Here is a 13,561-nt window from a genome sequence, read left to right as displayed (position 1 = left end):
CATCACCGGAGAAGTAGGTTGTCCGAAGAATGTATGGTGCTCTTATATAAAAAAAGAAAAGATTTCTGTCCTGAGAAGTGTGCCCACTTGTATTTCTGAAAAGAAATGTAAGTGGTCTTGAAGCATAGCATTCTTGAACATCAGAAGCGTAGGGGTCGAAAAACAAACACATTCACCGCAAGGTGAAGTGTGCCCACTTAGTCCCCGAGCCTGGTAGGAGGTGACGTAGGCACATGGTGCCAGGGTCTAAAAAGAATTCATAGTTTAGTTGAAAACCGAATTGTCGTACAGGCAAACATGATGCACCGGCAGGTGCATCGTACCGACGTAGTCCCCGAGCTTGCTGGAAAGCAAAGTATGAGTCTTGTAGCAAGGTCTAAAGAAATGTCTCTTAACTGTATGTGAGTACAAATCACATGTAGCCAAGGAGAACCATTATTCAAGCAGTGGTCGGGGCAGTCCCCGAGCATATTAATAATCCTTTTAATCATTCAAAGCACAGGGGTCGATTTAAACAAACACATTCACCGCAAGATGAAGTGTGCCCACTTAGTCCCCGAGCCTGGTAGTAGGTGACACAGGCACGTGGTGCCAGGGTCTAAAAAAGAAACTCCGCTGAAGTTAAGAATCCAATTGCCGTACATGCCAAACAAGACACACCGGCAGGTGCATCGTACCGACGTAGTCGCCAAGCTTGCTGGAAGGCGAAGTATGAGCCTTGTAGCAAAGTCCAAATAAATGTCTCTCAACTGTATGTGAGTACAAATCACATGTAGCCGAGGAGAGCAAAACTCCAAGAAGTGGTCGGGAGAGTCCCCGAGCACAGCGGTTGTCATAGCAGCTCCTGAATACGGTAATAGTCGGAGCAGTCCCCGAGCACAACCGTGGTCGGAGCAGTCCCCGAGCACAAAAGTGATCCGGACAGTGCCCGAGCACGGTAGTGGTCTGGGCAGTCCCCGAGCACAACCGTGGTCGGAGCAGTCCCCCGAGCACAAAAGTGATCCGGACAGTACCCGAGCACGGTAGTGGTCTGGGCAGTCCCCGAGCGCAGTGGTGGTCAGGGCAGTCTCCGAGCACAGTAGTGGTCAGGGCAAATCCACGATCGCGTGCGCTGCTTGTACTATTATTTTGTGTATTTATTTTTCTCTACTCTCTGCCAAGTCCAGTCTGACCAGTCTGACACGTCTGGTCGAAAAAGTAAATAGGTATAGTACGTCATTCTGTCTTCTTATTTTTATTTTTATTATTTTTTTTTGGCAAACAGTCGGTTGACACCTGTATTGAGGTGTGTCAGTGTGGGCCCTCTTACACCATCAACGAAGAGGCGCGTACACTGTTAACGAAGGAGCGCGTTTATTGGCGCAGATTTCGAGGTTGTGTGAACAACCGTCTGCGGCGCGTGCGCACGACTCCCAATATTCTCGGGTGAACGAAACGACGGTGCCCTTTTGCTTTATATAATGTAGGTCTGGTAAGTTACCCTCACCATTCCCCATTGTCATCCGCCGCCGCAACCTTCTTCTTCCTCCTGCCAAACCCTATTCCCCCAAAAATCATCACCAATCCCCTCGGTCTCCCGCATCCACCCACTTAGTAAGGACGAACTAATGGCGAAGAGAGACGCCCAGAAGAAAGGCGGGGTCATGGCGAAGGAATGGTGGAAGTCGCGGAGCAACGAGCAGACCATCGAGGACCTCGTCACCATGGGAGTGCTCCACAACAAGGCACTTGCGGGATGGCGTGCACCCGAAGGAGAAAGCTTCCCCGATCCACAACCAGGTGAAATTGTGGTTTTTGAAGATTTCTTCAAACGGGGTTTTGGGATTCCAGTGCACCCTTTCCTTCAGGGTCTCTGCTTGTACTACGAGATTGGGATTTGCAATCTGCATCCTAACTCGATTCTTCTCGTCTCTACCTTCATCCATCTCTGTGAGGCGTATGGCGGCTTCCAGCCCCATTTCGACCTCTTTCGCCACCTGTTTTGCCTTCGGAAAAAGGGAAGTGGTGGCTCAAAGATCGCCGGAGGCGTCTATCTGAACTTGCGTGACGGCATGAAAGCCCAATACCTGCACTGTCCCTGGAACACCTCATTGGACGAGTGGTACAAGAAATGGTTCTACATCCGTGAAGAGCCGAACACCATCACTTTGTGCGACGTGGGGCTAATTCCAGAGAAGAAGAACAGCTGGTCGGAGAAGCCCGAGAACTTGGAACAGATAGCCGAACTGCTCGGGATGATCCCGTGGGGAAGGCTTGATGGCCCGAGCGTGGTCGGCAACTTCATTAGCCGACGAATTCAGCCATGCCAGAAAAGGATTCATCCTGGCTTCGAATACCAAGGTGGCGCGGATCCGACAAGGACCAGGAAAGAGCCGCTCGACAAGACGGAGATCAAGGCCAGGATTGGAGAGCTGTTCAATCTGGCCGATCCAAATTATGTTGCACTGAACGCCATCGAGCACGCTTTCAAGCTGGCTCGACCTCCCCCAAAGGTAAATGACGCTTCCTTTTAACTGTAGAGTCATGTTGTATCAAGAAAATAACTGTCTTTTCCTTCATTTTGTGTCACAGTATAATGGCCGTGACCGGGCGGGAGTGTTCGTGTCGCCTCCCCCTGGTGTAGAATGGCCACAAGCTACCGGCCCAGCCGCCCAGACCAGCACCAGGACCGACGACGTTCACTGGGCGGTACTCGAGACCGTAGAAGACGCCTCGACCAGAGCCGCTGGCAAGCGTCCGGCTGCCAGCAAACGGCGTCAAGCCATCTTCCCCCTGTCGGACGACGAAGCAGAGGATGCTGACATCTTCCGGCTCGTCCCCCGAAAGAGGAGAAGGCAGGTGGGACCGACAGAGCAGGGTGGCTCCTCTGGACCAGTAGTGGTCACAGCACCGACCACTGCTGCACAGAGGACCGACGAAGGGAACATGCCGCGTCATACTCCGACGCCCGTACCAGAGGTTGATCAAATCCCGGTGGGAACTGCCGAGCAAGCTGAGCAGGGACGGTCGAGGAGACGTTCCTTCGCCACATCCTTCCGCAAATCGAAACTGTAAGTATCCATATTTTTGATGTAAGCTTTGATCTTACGGGCCGGGCCACCTCGGATGGTGCGGCCCATGTACCATCTTGTGGTACCCGGGGGTATATCCCCCACAGCTAGTCCCCGAGCGCCATGTATTCTGATGCGACACGCCATTTTAACCTTCTCCGAACAGCGAGGCTTGAGTTCTTGATATCTCCGACCACCGTTGTCGCCGGAGAAGTAGGTTGTCCAAAGAATGTATGGTGCTCTTAAGAAGAAAGAAAAAGATTTCTATCCCGGAAAGTGTGCCCACTTGTATTTCTGAAAAGAAATGTAAGTGCGTCTTGAAGCGTAGCATCTTTGATCATCAGAGGCGTAGTGGTCGAAAAACAAGCACATTCACCGCAAGGTGAAGTGTGCCCACTTAGTCCCCGAGCCTGGTAGTAGGTGACTTAGGCACGTGGTGCCAGGGTCTAAAAAGAATTCCCAGTTAAATTGAGAACCTAATCGTCGTACAGGCGATACGAGATGCACCGACAGGTGCATCGTACCGATGTAGTCCCCGAGCTTGCTGGAAGGCGAGGTACGAGCCTTGTAGCAAGGTCTAAGTGAGAAAAATATCCCAACTGTATGCGAGTTGCCAGTCACATGTAGTCGAGACGCAAAGTCCCCGAGCCGTGGTCGGAGAGTGGTCGAGGCAGTCACCGAGCATAGGTCGAGGAGCGAGCGAGGAAATCCTAGAGCCGTGGTCGGAGAGTGATCGAGATAGTCCCCGAGCACAGGTCGAGAAGCGAGCGACGAAGTCCCCGAGCCGTGGTCGGAGAGTGGTCGAGGCAGTCCCCGAGCGTAGGTCGAGGAGCGAGCGACGAAGTCCCCGAGCCATGGTCGGAGAGTGATCGAAGCAGTCCCCGAGCACAGGTCGAGGAGCGAGCGACGAAGTCCCCGAGCCGTGGTCGAAGAGTGATCGAGAGAGTCCCCGAGCACAGGTCGAGGAGCGAGCGACGAAGTCCTCGAGCTGTGGTCGGAGAGTGATCGAGGCAGTCCCCGAGCACAGGTCGAGGAGCGAGCGACGAAGTCCCCGAGCCGTGGTTGGAGAGTGATCGGGGCAGTCCCCGAGCACATGTCGAGTTGCGAGCGACGAAGTCCCCGAGCATAGCTCGAAATTCCTGCAATATAAATATGTAGAATGGTAGTACATGATGTACAAAATAATAAATTATGGAGAAGAATCAGCGGTGAAGAAATAGCGTATGACGCTCAGTAGTCATTTGCAAATGAGCATGATGTGATAAAGCAGTTGGTGCTTTGTAAACATCAGTGTTAATGTAAAGTTTGTGTTTACACTTAACATAAACCGCCCGACCAGTTAGTATGTAGCTGAGTCTCCAGCCCTAGCTAGCCCGTGAACTATAACGTGGGGCGCGGAGCCCGTGCACGTGTAGGAAGAACAAGGCGTCGCTAAGGAGCCGCTGTCGACCACCCATAACGCAGAGGGCAGACGCTCGTGCACGTGTAGGGAGGAGCCGGAGACAGGGCCGTCTCTGTAGGCATCGAGCGTCAACATGACTGGTCGAGGATTTGCATTAAGTATAGTTGTATGTTAGATTATATACATAGACAAACGTTATTTGAAGAATAATCATGACAAGGACATTGTGGAGAAACGTCGTAATGAAAATTATATTAAATATAAATATTAGAAGTGTACTTATCTTTGATAGACATCTGGTTGGTTGCGATGAAGTTGTCCAGTCCTCGAGCTTTTCGGCCTGTCGCCATGACTGTGGTCGCGATTGTCGTAGCGCCGTTCTTCGCGGTGATCATCATTGCGACATGGTCTGGTGGTCGATGTGGTCGGAGCTCGGCGAAGCTGCTCGGGACGAGGTCGACGTGGTCGCGGTCAACGTGGTCGGAGCTCGGCGGAGCTGCTCGGGACGTAGTCGACGTGGTCGCGGTCGACGTGGTCGGAGCTCGGTGTGGCTCGCTCAGCGGCTCGCTCCGCGGCTTGGCGTGGCTTGCGTACGGCTTGGCCGGCTCTCTTGATGTCTCGACGTGGCTAATTTAAACGGCTCGGACGCTTCTTTTGGTAGCTCGTGCGGCTCAGTTAACAACTTGATTCGGATGGCTCCATGTATTTGGACTTGGACGTATTTCATTGTACGTATTAGTATTGTATGGATGCCTCCGATGGATGCCTTAGCACGACATGCAAGCAAGTGGATCTGCTCCCAACGCATATATGGGCTTGTAGATGCACACATACTCCTCTATTTGCTTGTGCGTAGACCTCCGTGCGTTGCTATTGGCTTGCATCCGTGCAGATGTATATACATGTATACATGCTACGTATCTTGTTAGCTTTTTCGGCAAATAGACAAGTCGTCTTGACCTCTTCTGCCCGATCAGATGGCTTGCATGTATGCTTTTGTGTAGACGTATACGCGTATATGCATGACTCTTGGCTAGCTTGCTATCTGGAGTTTCGGTCGACTCCATAACGGACGGAGTTGTTGGCTTCCATATAGATGTACACGTTACACCTTCCTTATTTGCTTGCATGCCCGTCGATCATGCATGAGCCTGAATGGACCACGTTCAAGTGCCTAGGCATGATGATGAGATTGGATCTGATCGGCAGGAGTTTCTCGGAGACACGGATCTGATCGTGTGTCGCAGACAGGCTGCCCATCGTGCCCGAGTCCCGCACGGTGATCGTAGGCTTTCTCTCGAAGAGTCAGAGCCGGTCAGGGTAGACTGCCCACGTGCCGGAGCCGGTGTGGACTCAGCAGAAGTTGGACACTGGAATCTAACTCGACGATTCGACCAGGTGCCTTCCGAGCAGGTCAAGGCGGTTGCACTGGCCCCTGATGCTCTGTAGGTAGCCGAATCGCCGTAGATGATGACGAAGAAGTTTCCGTGCAAAACCGAAGAACGATCCTGTGGACAACGTCATGTTGAACTTGAGGTCCATCTGGTTCACCGAAGGATCAGCGCGCACAACCCCTAAAGGGGACCCCTACCTGGCGCGCCACTGTCGACGAAATATGGTCGGCAGTCTACCTAGGGGTATGCCCAAGGTAGTAGATTATCGGCAGACAGATGCGCAAGCCCCAAACAAGACGGTGACGCAAGACAGACACGAGGTTTTATCCAGGTTCGGCCGCCAAAAAGGCGTAATGCCTACGTCCTGCGTCTGATTTGTATTGCTGTATGTCAATGAGAGATGTTTTTTAGAGGGGTCCCCTGCCCGCCTTATATAGTCCGGGGGCAGGGTTACAAATCTGGAAACTAATCCTAGTCAGTTACAATTGCCATATGTGGCCGGATAAGGATTCCTATTCTAACCGACCAGGATCCTGCTTGGTCGCCAAACCCGTCTTGATTCCTTGTGCGGGACTCCGATCAGGTGGACCGAGCCGCACGTCGTTTTTCGGGTGGACTGAACCCATTGATCCGGGCCAGCCCAAGCTTAGCCGTAAGGGTATAGGGGTTGATACCCCCACAGTTTTGGACAAATAAATCTAAACAGGTGAAGCAAAAGAAGAGGTTAAAATTTTGCCATTTGCACCTCAAAAGGTGCAAAAACTAGGCTAAAAGCATTAGAGGTGTGAAGGACTCCTTATTTTATATTTTTAGCCTAAACTTTTGCTATGTATCTAAACACCACAAGCAAGACTAAAGTTTAGGGGCTAATCTTTTACCATGGCAAATGGAATTAAACAGGGCTACTTGACTGTATGTCGAGACTTTTACTATCAATTTCTATAAAAAAGTTAGAGCTAAAATAGCTAAACTCTTATGCTGTCGTTGGCTTGGGACCTTCTTCTTCGGCGACGTCACCGGTGGCAGGAAAGACAAGGCCCCATCCCTCCTCTCAAGTCAAGAATTTCTTTAGATCAATTAGATTTCAATCTAAATAAATCTACTAGTAAAATCATTACATATTTGATCAAACACTTTTTACCAGTGATGACGATCATGACGAGAGGTTGTCGTGCGCGGAGTCGTTTTTATCGGCAGAAAGTCGGTTTGTGGTTAATATATGCAGGTGTACGAGTGCCGCGGTTCACTCCCGTGGGCGTATTAACTCCGGTTGGTCTACCTCAAAATCGATGGCTGCTAAGAGAAAATCAGACATCCAACTTGAGGATCAAGGGTTGGATGTTTTGAATCTGCAGCCCGTGCTATACCCAATGATTTAATTGTTGATGTTCTTTCATCGTTTTAGATGCGTTTTTGTCTAGTCTGGAATATTAGATTTTGCGGCACGTCCAATATTTTTAGGTTAGTCGGCGTAAGGATGTACTCTTGCTTCAGTGTTCAATGGGGTTATATTCCTCTAGATCATTTGTTGCATCGACTAAGACTACTAGGGACGAATAAGATGGAAAGATTTGGATAGGATATTATTTTCTTCTTATTATTTTAGGTTCTTTCATATATAATTTGGAAATATATTATGCAAAGGTCTAATATAATTCCCATTTTATTCGAAAAAATTACATTCAAACCACTAGGTTGGATTAAAGTTATTATGCACTCGCCACTAGGGATGAAAACGGACAGAAAAACTCCTCGCCCATTTCTGTTTCTATATTTTTAGCGGAAACGGGATCGGGTTCGGGAAAAAACGGAATTAAAAACGAATGGGGATATACGGAAATACGGAAACAGACAAATACAAACGGAGAGCCGAAAAAATAAGTTAGAATAACATGATCAAATATTCTTGAGTATACATGAACAAAGTCACAAAATAATATACACGTACGAAATTATCGGTCCAATATTCACTAGTATACCATGTGTTAACATGTTAACCTGCATAATTTATGATTAGTAGGTTTATGAACATATCAATTTCTAGACATATCTCACATAGATTGAAAACGGGATGAAAAACGGAATAAATATGGGTCAATTCTGAATAAAAACGGATCTCGCGGAAACGGACGGAAAAACCACTTTCCCGTTTCCGTAAATACGTAAACGGGATCTCACAAATACAAAAACGGATGGAAGAAAGTAGAAAACGGAACAGGTCGGAACAAGATTTTTCCGGTCCGTTTTCAACTTTACTCGCCACTGATTCATAAAAAATTCATAATTGCAAGACCATATGCATCAATGCGATGTTTAGGGTTGAGACTCTACTGGGCAGACTTGTTTCGTGTAGTAACGCAATATAACTGATTCTAACAATATTAGCACACTGAAGGCAACTTGGTCCTACCCTCAAGAGCCTTAAATACAAGTCCAACCCTAAGATCTTTGTTTTGATCAAGAGTCAGTAGTCAAAGTACTATGTTATAGGCTATCGTTTAAAAAAGGATTTTATGGTACATGTAGTGTAAGAGTATTATGGTCATCAAAATACCTACACCGTAGTGAAAGTCGGTATTTTCTTATTTTGAAGGGTATTTCTAGCATATGTGGTGGTTTCGTTTAAAAATACAATAGCCATACCTCCAAGCTATGCCAGGTAATGCTCTTGGAGTAGTGATGTCTGTTATAACTTTAGGTTGGACAGGTCCAAATAGAGCTAGACATTCAATCACATTAGGTTACATCAGGGGCAGACTTAGGGCCCGATGACCCTAGGCGTCTGCCCGGGCTCCTTCTTGAGTGACAGTGGAGCAGATAGCGGTATAGGTCAGGCAAGCAAAGAAAGAGCAGTACACGTATGGGAGAGATACATCGATCATCCTTTAGGCTATAGCCACCTGATGAGAACTTAAGGGCTGTTTGGTTCCTACAGGAAAATTTTAGTCCCTGTCCCATCGGATATTTAGACACGTGCATGAACTATTAAATATAGACGAAAAAATAACTAATTGCACAGATTGTGGCTAATTTGTGAGACGAATTTTTTAAGCCTAATTAGTCCATGATTTGATAATGTGGTGCTACAGTAAATATGTGCTAATGGTGGATTAATTAGGCTTAATAAATTCGTCTCGTAAATTAGTCTCCATCTATATAATTAGTTTTATAATTAACTCATATTTAGTTCTCCTAAATAGCATCCGAACGTCCGATGTGACATAGACTAAAATTTAGTCTATGGAACCAAACACCCCCTTAGGCCACGTTTAGTTGGTCACCAAGTTGGCGCCGACTGATTTCGCGAAGCACTGTAGGTACAGTAAGTTGTTCGTTTTTATTTGGTAATAATTGTCCAAACATTGACTAATTAGGCTCAAAACGTTCGTCTCGTAAAGTACAACTAAACTGTGCAATTAATTTTTTATTTCGTCAACATTTAGTACTCCATGCATATACCATAAGTTTAATGTGATGGGGAATTTTCTTTTTATATAGTGTCAAAATTGGTATTTTGGATGAACTAAACGGGCCTTAGGCGTATTTTGATGTACACCACAACACGCCATGCCACAGTTGCTGTTGCCCACGGAAACCGAAGATGTTGTCTGGTTTATGACAAAGCTGCGGCAGCCACAGCACATGCAAGTTCAATTTCCTGCTGCCTTGTTTACGCCTTGTTTAGATGCTACCAAAATTTCAAGTTTTTTCACTCTCTCTCCGTCACATCAATTTTTAGCCGTCTGTATGGAATATTAAATGTAGGTAAAAAAATAACTAATTACATAGTTTAGTTGGAAATCACGAGATGAATCTTTTGAGCCTAGTTGGTTCACGATTGGACAATATTTGTCAAATAAGACGAAAGTGGTACTATTCATCGGTTTGAAATTTTTTCAGCATCTAAACGAGGCCTAAGTTATAGGAATTTGGATTTTGGGGCTACTATAGCATGCTCGTTTTTATTTGATAAATAGTGTTCAAACATGGACTAATTAGGCTCAAAACGTTCGTCTCGCAATTTCCTACCAAACTGTGCAATTAGTTTTTCTTTTCGTCTACATTTAATGCTCCATGCACGAGCCACAAATATTCGATATGACAGGTACTATAGCAACTTTTTGAAAGTTAAGGTAGAACTAAAAAGGGGAGGCGCCATATTTCTTCGCCGCAACTGCGGCGCTGCCGCAACAAAGGCGTGGTTGCCCTTGGCTTGGAACCAAACAGACTCATAATAGGAATTCACATGATCGACTGTATCACGGTTTCGTCTCAAATTCTAGAAGAACATTTGTGTATGCTTGTTCGAACATTAATTCTTAACGTAAGCTTGTTCATATATGTACTTACCGTTAGTAATTTTTCGGACTCGTTTGTTTCGGCTCCGACGGCTCCGGCTTCCATCGACACTGGTACTGTTTATGAAGCCGATTTTCTCTCTTCTATACTGTAGCAACACTGTTCATTAAAGCTGTTTTTCTCCCTCCTACTTTTTCGTCTCACTGTTCACGAAACCGGCGGAGCTCGTTTTCCAGCTCCTGCGGCTCCGGCTACAGTGCGTGAACAGTGCCGGAGCCGGAGCACACAGGAGCGGTGCCAAACTGGCCCTAAAACTACCCATGTTGTTGACTTTGATTCTATTAGTATTTGATGTGTTTGTGTAAATTTGATCTTAGTTGTTATGTTCGTCTAGGTTAGAGCCACGGGGTTACATGCGAGTAATGTCTGAGACACTGGTGGTGGCAATTGGCAACCGCAGCTACACGGAACTGCACCCATAAGGAATAATAATTAATGAATGGGTCAATGTGTTAGCATTAAGGTGGATGGTTAAGATTTGAAGAGAAAAATGAGAGGTAAAAGCTAATAAGGCGCAAGATGTGTGAAGCATGGTGCTACGATGGGGGGTGGCCATGCTTTGGCAGGAAGATGTGCACCTTCCATTTGCATAATATACATGCGCAGGTGTTTATTTAAATGGCCTGGGAAAGTTTAGCTAATGGTTTCTGAATTGTTGCTAGATTGTAGCTCCACAATATTGTAAAAAATGTGTACCTAGTCAACAAAGGGGGAACAATAATAGTGGTTGGATTGGTGGCTGTGATAAATCTAAGCACGAGCACTGTTTTGGAGTCATGCATTGCTCTTGACCCACTCTTGTCATTTTTTGCTCTAGCAGCAGCAGCAGCAGGTGAGGTACATTACTCTCTTTCCCAAGCTCATCCCATGACACGAAGGCTTGGGTTGGTGTACAGAAAACGGCAAGTATAGGAGAGAGCTCTCAGCCCAATTATTAGGAAATTCCGGATAGCTGCATCTGCAGCTTGGGATTGACTCGATCGATAGCGTGGTTTTGTACTCTGTTTCCAAGTAGTAATGTAGTACTAGTCTTGATCTACTAATGTGGTTTTAGTGGGCCAAGCAAGAGGGCAAGAAGGGTGTGCATGCTGCCGTTTCATTTGCTTTTGATTGATTTTTGAATTTTGAAGATAGGTAAACACGCTGGTCGTATCTGACCCCAGCAATAACTAGAGTTTTTTACTTGTATGCCATTAAAAAAGATGGTCTAATCGTCTATGTCTCTAAAAAGTTCGATCTATCGTCAGTGTCCAAGCTCGAAAAACTTTTCTCTCTCACGCCATTCTGTCACTAACGATGTGAAATATGGGTGGCAAAAGACTTGAATGCCCCTGGAACTTTTGTTTCTCATGTGCCACTGCCTTCTATTATTAACTTTTGTTTCTCATGCTACTATATGTAGTGTACAGTATACTACGTACTCTACTCGGGCCATCGGCGACAACAAAATTAGTATTTACTAAACCATGCAGATCATATGCAGCTTGCAGCGTGATAATCCAAATTAAAGAAGAGCGACAACAAAACCATGCTAAGATGGTAAATTATAAAGGTAGTTGTTTTGTTATTAAAATAAAGGTAGTTGTTGTAGTAATATTAATGCGGTTTAAACAAAACCTCCCAGATGATTGGGCCAGTACAAAGCAGACTACCTTTTGTTGTTGTTTTTTTCAAATCAAATCTGTTATCTTAGTATTTCGCCAATAAATCAAGCCACCATATTCGCCAAGATGACTTAGAAACTATAAGATTAATCGGAAAGTGAAGAAAAACCCTCACCAATGAATTTTATGATGGTCGAACGGTTTAGATTAAACCAAAAAAATCCATCGGGCCGACGTCGAGTGTGCCGTAGAGCACGAAGACGAGCTCGGTGGCGCGCGGGTGCGTGTGCGGCGGGTTGAGCCCGCCTGGCGCGTAGTCGATGCGGGACAGCGAGACGGTGGGGGAAGGTGGCATACGCTCCGTGCTCACCATGGGCTCGCTCGTCGCTCCCTCCGGGAACGAGGTAAAATCTCGTTCAGTTTCAGCTCATGTTTGTTCTACATCTGCTTCGGTTGTCTGTCCCTCTAGGCCCCCCCCCCCCCCCCCCCCTCCCACCCCCGTTTTCTGGTAGTAGTGATTTGACTTTTGAGTAGATCGATATAGTAAGGTTCATCGTTGTTCTTCTCCTTCAGTTTCTTTTACTCGTACGTTTGATCTAAAACACACCTAAGTTAGGAAGGTTTGGTATATGTGAAACGAGCAGTATGTTTTCAGATTTCTCGCTCCTCTTTTGGTATGTTGAAATCATGTGTACGTGTGCAACCTTGCTTCATAGAAAGGATTTGGCACATGCAAATAAAAGTTAAGATACATCTAATAGGAGATCGATAACACACACAAAAAACATGCTAATAGGCTAATAGCCATATTTTGTGTGGCATGCAAGTATAAACTTAGTTAGACAACGGATCCTAGTTAATCAAGATATTGCTTTTGAGGGCTTCAGATTTAAAGTTTAACACTGTTTAAAGTTTGGTCTCCAATAGACTTATCAGACTCTTGGTGGTTGAGCTTTATATAAAATTCTACTTTAGTATGGTTTGGGAACAGGGATCTTAAAGCTAAATGTAACACGTACTGATGTGAGCCTTTACCTAGAAGTGTGGCATCATTATCGCGTACAAGCTCATCTTTGTTCAGCTAAAGATGTGAGCCTGTACAGTTTCATCAGAATTGTGCCACGCGTAATATATGCGCGTCCAAACTCATCTTTCTTTGTTCAGCGGAAAAATCGATCATATTTTTTTTTAATCTCGCCTCTAACAACATCACACGTGCTCATGTTGGGACCTCTCTAAACTTCCACGTACGTCCTCCCTTTATAACCTGTACGTGAAATCGAACCAGAATATATGCACCATTATTTGTGTTGTACTTTTGCTTTTAGAACCGTTCAGTTCATTCTGTTCCCACGTACGACAAGAACCAGAATCGCACTGTGCAGATTGAGCTTACTTAATCGTAATACATGGTATTGCAGTCATTCTTTATAGGAGCATTTTCTTTTCGAAATGATGAAATCCATGTTTCCACTTCTCTGTTGCTCATGTGAATTATCATGATCAAAACACCGAAGGTGTCGTCTTCCTGCTGGCAGGTTCAGTTTGCAGAGATCGACGGCAAGATCATCGGCCTCTACTTCGCGGCGAACTGGTACCCGAAATGCGAGGCTTTCACCCCGGTGCTGGCTTCGAGGTCGTGCTGGTGTCGTGCGACGAGGAACGGCCGTCGTTCGAGCGGTTCCACCGAACCATGCCGTGGCCCGCCGTGCCTTTCGGCGACCTCCGCTGCAAGAAGCGCCTCAGCGAGAG

The sequence above is a fragment of the Miscanthus floridulus genome, chromosome 4, assembly GCF_019320115.1.
Source record: "Miscanthus floridulus cultivar M001 chromosome 4, ASM1932011v1, whole genome shotgun sequence".
In the NCBI taxonomy this organism is placed as follows: Eukaryota; Viridiplantae; Streptophyta; class Magnoliopsida; order Poales; family Poaceae; genus Miscanthus; species Miscanthus floridulus.
This window is presented reverse-complemented; position numbering follows the sequence as displayed.